Here is a 6,543-nt window from a genome sequence, read left to right as displayed (position 1 = left end):
TTCAATTCCAAATGTCGCGTCTAGGTGGCGCTGTGAGCGTCATGTCATGATCTTCACTCATGCAGAATTCTGGTCTGGCGAGAAGTATTCAAAAGTTGGGGGAAATCCGACCTTCCAGATGCAAGCTGCATTCACTTGTTTATTAGTGGGTGGGGCTGAAATTATGTCAGTTGACTGTGTCAACATGTCCATTATTAACTCATGATAATGTATACTACATTATCAAGTGGATCCGATGATGTATGAGGGAGATATACATATTTTCTGGTAACTGTCTATTTTTGGCCTTAAACAACTTACACGCTGACTGCAAATCCACCAGTTCAGTAAGCCGTAATACCTAAGATTTTATAAATAAAGGGTCTGTGTGATTCAGATAGTCAACCTTGTCGATTGTTCTTATTGCTCCTTGCTGCAGTTTAATGAAGGCTATAATGTAGTCGTGTAATGTTGCCCCATATCTTTGTACAATCACTGAGGTAGGTTAAAACTAGGAACAGCAAAGAACGTGCAGTGCAGTGCTTAATAATAGCACCAGGGATGTGTTTTTGATGTTTACTCCATTTATCGGCATTTGATTCCACAGTCGACCCTACCCGCAGCTAGCTAGCTACGGGTAACTTGGGTCCTGTCCCAATACCCACACTACACCCTACGCCCCTCTATGAAGTGTGCACTTTGTAAAAGTGCACGTAAGGGCTCGAGTGCGCAGGTTACAAGCGTTCAAAATTGCAGAAATGGGACACTAGGAGTTACGTCATCAACTTGCACCTCTGCGTGGTAACTACGATATCAAAAATGGCGGGAGGCGTCGCAGTTTTTGCATTTTTGCTGCTAAAAATGATTTAGTACAAATGTTTTTCTTTCTGGAAATGTAAAGGTTGACTCCACCCCTTAATTAGTCCAGGTAGGAGCCAATGCTTTAAACACCAGGTGTGTTAGATCAGTGGGGAAGCTCTCCCTCCTGTGGTTGGAATGTATGTGATGCTGTGAACTGGAATGAAATGTTTGAAGAACGGCATAAAAAAAAGTCAGAGCTCTACAATTGCTGGATTCTGTCTGATTTTTTTTCGTCGCAAATCAACAAGGTCTAAATGTGATCAAGTTTATCTGTGTTACCTCCAGAATGAAAGTTTAGCTTGAGAGAAACAACCAGCTGTCTCACTTCAGTTTTGCAGCCTTCGTTTCCACACGGCGTTCTCTGTCTGGGGTGGAGATGCAGGCCGCCTTGAAGAAGCTGAGCTCCTCAACTAAACCTGCAATTCCAGCAGCAGGTGTGATGAAATTCTGAAGAATTGCCACATTGTTCTTTTCAATGATGTCATTTAGTTGTTTTTACGATTTCATTTACAGCCTCCAGCAGAACCTCTGGACCAGCTCTCTCCTCAAAGACTCCCGTAGAACCCAGCGATGAGGAGCAGGTCAGGGCAACTGCTGACACGGAGAAGAGTACGTAACAAGCATGTCGTTTCTCTTTGGACAAAGTGTTGACAAAAAATGTTACAACTGATGCTGACTGTTTTCTCCAATTTTATTTCACAAATCTTCACAAAGTCAGATGAACCAGAGGTGAAACAGTAAGTCCAGTAAATACTTTGCTTGTGTCAATGGGCTGTAAATCACTCATCACTAACGGTGCTGGAGCTGCTCACCTGTCAGTTCCTCACGACATCACCTGTAGATAAACAGCACCTGTTTCTTTGTCTTGTAGTCAACCACCAGAGTCCTTCCCTCATCCAATTCTTTTTAACCATTAATCATTACTAGCCCTCAGCCTGCTTCTTCTTCTTCTTTTTTTTGGCTGCATCTCTTCTTCATGAGATGTTTGGGTGTTTGAGCTGCAGATAACACTTTGTTATGGTACTGAAACATGTCTTTTGTTGCCTTGCAGCAAGAAGGTCCTGGGTTCGATTCCCGACCGGGGGTCTTTCTGCATGGAGTTTGCATGTTCTCCCTGTGCATGCGTGGGTTCTCACTGGGTACTCTGGCTTCCTCCCACAGTCCAAAGACATGCCTGTTAGGTTAATTGGTAACTCTAAATTGCCCTTAGGTGTGTGTGCATGGTTGTTTGTGTGTTGCCCTGCGATGGACTGGCAACCTGTCCAGGGTGTACCCCGCCTCTCGCCCATAGACTGCTGGAGATAGGCACCAGCTCCCCCGCGACCCAGTATGGAATAAGCGGTAGAAAATGACTGACTATTCTGATTTGATGGTTTATTGTGGATAAATACTCCCAACTAGCTTATTTAAGCCATATTTTTTTAATTGCAGGTATTGATTTAATATATTTCAGGCTAAAGGACTGCTGTGGTACACCAGACTGAACTCCACCATGCCAGTTCTTCAGGTGTATTTGGATGTTGATCAAGATCTCAGACCAGACTTCCGCCTTACAAGGGATTCAATGAATGGTTTGATGATGGTTCTTAAGAGAGATCAAGATCATGGCTGGGGGTATCCACTGGAGATTTTGATCTTTGTGTATTGGCTTGCACATGGAATATAAGACAGAGTTGCAGCCTGAGCATTCTCTGTGCCAAAGTCAACAGTCTGCCGGGTTGTGCACCAAATTGCACAAGCAATAAAGGAAAATGCACACAAAGTCATCTGTTATCAAAAACAAGAGGACTTGGAGGACATTGGGATGGGATTTGCACGTTTAGCCCGCCACAAAGCTTTTCACAAAGCTGTTGGTGCAGTGGATGGCTGTCTTATTTGAATTAAGCCCCTAAATCAAAACAAAGATGACAATTTTAGTTATAAGCAGTTCTACTCCATTCACATGCAAGCTATTTGTGACTCCAGCGCACGATTTCTGAACATTTTCATTGGGTTTCCTGGCTCTGTTCATGACACTCGTGTTCTTAAAAACAGCCCTGTCTATGTGAATGCTGAATACCCACCACCTGGCTACTTTATTCTGGGTGATGGCGGATATCCCTGCATTCAGTGGCCCATAGCCATCATCACCCCTTACAAACAGCCCCTTCAGAGCCGGGTTGAAGAAAGATTCAACCACTGCCATGCACGTTCCGTTATAGAACGAGCTTTTGGCATGATGAAAGCTCGCTGGCGCACAACCATGTTTAAAGCATTAGAAGTAAAAATAGCATTTTGCACTGAAGTAGGTACTGCATGTGCTTTCTTACACAATGTCTGCCTGACCCATGGTGATGTCCTCGAGCCAGAAGATGTTGATGAGCAACACCCACCACCACCGCTACCTCCAGGAGATGCAGGACAGGAAGCAAGTGGCAACACGCTGAGAGCAAGACTCTCTGCCCAGATTTCTGCACCACTTGCTTTAGAGACACATCTTTGTGAACATGATTACATTTAGTCAGTCTCTTGTTCTGATTTTTCTTGTTAACATGTTTATGATTTGATTTGGTTAATGTTGTTTTTGTAAATATTGAAGATGCAATAATAAAAATGCATCATTTTTTTTTAACTACAAATTAAAAATGCACGGAAAGTAATGTTAAAGCATATACTGAAATATTGTGTCTATGTTTTTACATATATATTGTGTGCCTTTCAACAATGACAGCACCTTGTTGTGACACTGTTTCTGTTACCGAAAATGCGTTTACAATAGTAAAGACATTTGATATTTTTCATAAATATTTGTTGTATTTTTTACAACTTCATCCACAGTTGCTGTGGAGTAAAACATCAACAGAGCAGACAGGAAGCATAAATGGTTGGTGGCTTTTTCGGAAACAGCCACTTTCAGCAAAAACAAAGAACAAATACACTTTCACTTGCTGCTTTCTTTTTTAAAAGAACATTTTAACCTGCAAGACATTTTAAAGTGCAAATATATCGAACACATTCAACAGAGATAAAATAAAACTAAACCGCCTGCTTACGATTTAGACAACACAGTTTTTACTTGGTTAGGTGATCAACAAGTCTCCCAAACAGATCTAGCATTTTATCCATTTGTCTCTGAATGGTCCAGCCAGGCTCTGTCCTGGTCATCAATCTCTTTTTGCCTCCTCTCCAGGTTCTCACACCATTCCCTAAGGCCCTCTACTGCACTCTTATCACTCTTTCTCTTCCTTTTAGGAGGGGGACTTGCTGAACTTTCTGGTGAGCTGACCTCTGAGTTCACTGATCCTACTGCTGACAGAGTGGCTGTGTCCTCCTCCTCCTTATCATCTTCCGTCTGTGGCTGGGGCTGACCACTACACTGCTTGGCCCTGAAGAGTATAGGCTGACTGGATTTACTGATGGCTTCTGCCCTATAGCTTCATGCATGGCTGCATAAAATATCCATGTTGCTGCAGTTACTTCTCCCTCGTCTGCTAAAAACACACAGAAGCACATAAGAGGGGGGAGTCTTAAGAGTAGTTGCTAAAAACAGTTGAAAAACCTGTTGTTGTAAGAGGAGTGAATGGTGGAGAGGGTGAGACGGGTCCTCTGTGATCAGGGTGGCCTTCTTGATCACAGAGCTCTTGAACAGTTCAGTAACATGTGTTTGAGGTAATCCACTTCTTTTGCTGGCCCGATTGATGATGCGGGACAGTTTGGTTTTGTGTTTGACTGTGAGGAAGTTGTACCAGGATAAAATGTTGAAAGTGAGGATGGATTTAATGATTTATAAACCAGAGTTAAAATCTCCTTTCTAACAATTAAAAAATCTCAGGTTTCTCAGCAGGTGGAGATGTTGTTGAGCCTTTTTATCAATGGACTCTGTGAGTTCTTTAAAACCAGTGTGAGTCCACTGCAGTTCCCAGGTGTTTAAAAGACTCCACCTGCTGGCCCTGGATGACAATTGGCTGGAAGAGTGATGACCTGTACCTGTTGGCTCTGCCCCAGCAGCACCACTCCTTGGTTCTTGGGATATTGACTTCAAGTGAATTGCCATAAAAGACTTTGACCAAGTGGTTGACTGCGTTCTAATACTGGGGCAAAGCATCATTTCCAGTCATGTGGGCCATGTCATTTGCATGTTTGAAAAGGGACAATGTTTCAGTATTTCAGGAGATGCTGTTGGTGTCGGCTGACAACAGAATTGGTGATAAAACACAACCTTGAGGGAGCCCTGTGTTTAAAACCAATTTACAAGATGAATCTGGAGGTCTAAAAGGCGCTGCAATAAAATCATGATATTTACAGTGTTAAAAGCGGAGAAGTTCATCAATAAAACCCTGGTGTATGGCTGTGCAGAGTCCAGATGTTTGGTGATGGTGTCTAAGAGCATGAGAGCATCTTCCACCCCACGCTTCGCTTCATAGGCAAACGGGAATAGATCCAATTTGTAAGACACCATGTTTCTGAGCAAGTCACACTATTATGTCTTTGTTAATGATAATAATAACAATAATAACTAGAAACCTGCAAGCAGCTTTGAAGGCCCTCGCACCCCTCAGCGCAACTCGGGCTGTTGAGCGACCGCAGGAGCCTGGCATCGCCTCCTACATACGATGACACCGCGTCACTTCAACATGTCGCCAGTAGGTGGCACTTTGAGCAACATGTCATATAATCTTCGGTCATGCAGAGTTTCAGTCTGGCAAAAAGCATTGAAAATTTCGAGTAAATCTGACCTTCCAGATGGAAGCTGCACTCACTTGTTTGTTTGTGGGTGGGGCCAAAATGACATCATCAATTGATTGTGTCAAAATGTCCATCATTAACTCATGATCATGTATACTACATTTAAAGTGGATCTGATGATGAATGAGGGAGATATAGCCCTTGAAGTGTCCTAGGGGGCGCTATTGATCCAAATTTAAATGTAATCCAATAGAGGTGTTTGGGGGCTGACAAAGATCAAGAATATTCAGTTTGGAGTGAATCGGACCATGCATGTGTAATTTAGAGGCAAACGTCTGGCCGTGGTGTGACATCAGAATTCGCCACGCCATCATATTCAATCCCTCCAGCTAAAGCAGTAAGTACTGGCGACTGTCTAAGAGCATCATGTTATCTGTTACTTGGGACATTTTCACATTGATTAGGTGAAGAACATCAAACTGATTCTGTAAAGGAAAACATGATACTTCCTGTTCTCAGGGGGCGGGGCTTCGATGATGTCAGCATCTGATCAGTGAATATTGTTGAGGCCTAGAGGCAGATCAATCCCAGAAAGTTTCATTTGTCTGTGACTTTCCTTGTAGGAGCTATATCAATGTAGTGTTTTATGGCTAGAAGTCATATTTTGAGGCGTGGCCACGCCCACAGGCTTTCATGTATCAAAAAGCTTTTGATAACTTTTGATCCCCAATCCCTTAAGAGTAAACTGAGTGATTTTCAAGTCTCTAAGTCAAAATCTGTAGGAGGAGTTCGCTCAGATATGCGGGCTAAAAACGATCAAAACTGGGTCAAAATGGCAACTTCAATCCAAAATGGCCGACTTCCTGTGGGGTTTGGACCAATACACCAAGATACTTCTTTGTAGGTCCTAAGAAGTGACATATGTGTACCGAATTTCACAATCCTCGGTTAAAGCATGTCTTGGGGCTGATTTTTTGAAATATTCTAGGGGGCGCTGTGGACGAATTAGGCCACGCCCACCGAATATGTCATCAGATC

Source organism: Girardinichthys multiradiatus, chromosome 5, assembly GCF_021462225.1.
Source record: "Girardinichthys multiradiatus isolate DD_20200921_A chromosome 5, DD_fGirMul_XY1, whole genome shotgun sequence".
NCBI classification, from domain to species: Eukaryota; Metazoa; Chordata; class Actinopteri; order Cyprinodontiformes; family Goodeidae; genus Girardinichthys; species Girardinichthys multiradiatus.
Note: the sequence above shows the minus strand (reverse complement) of the source record.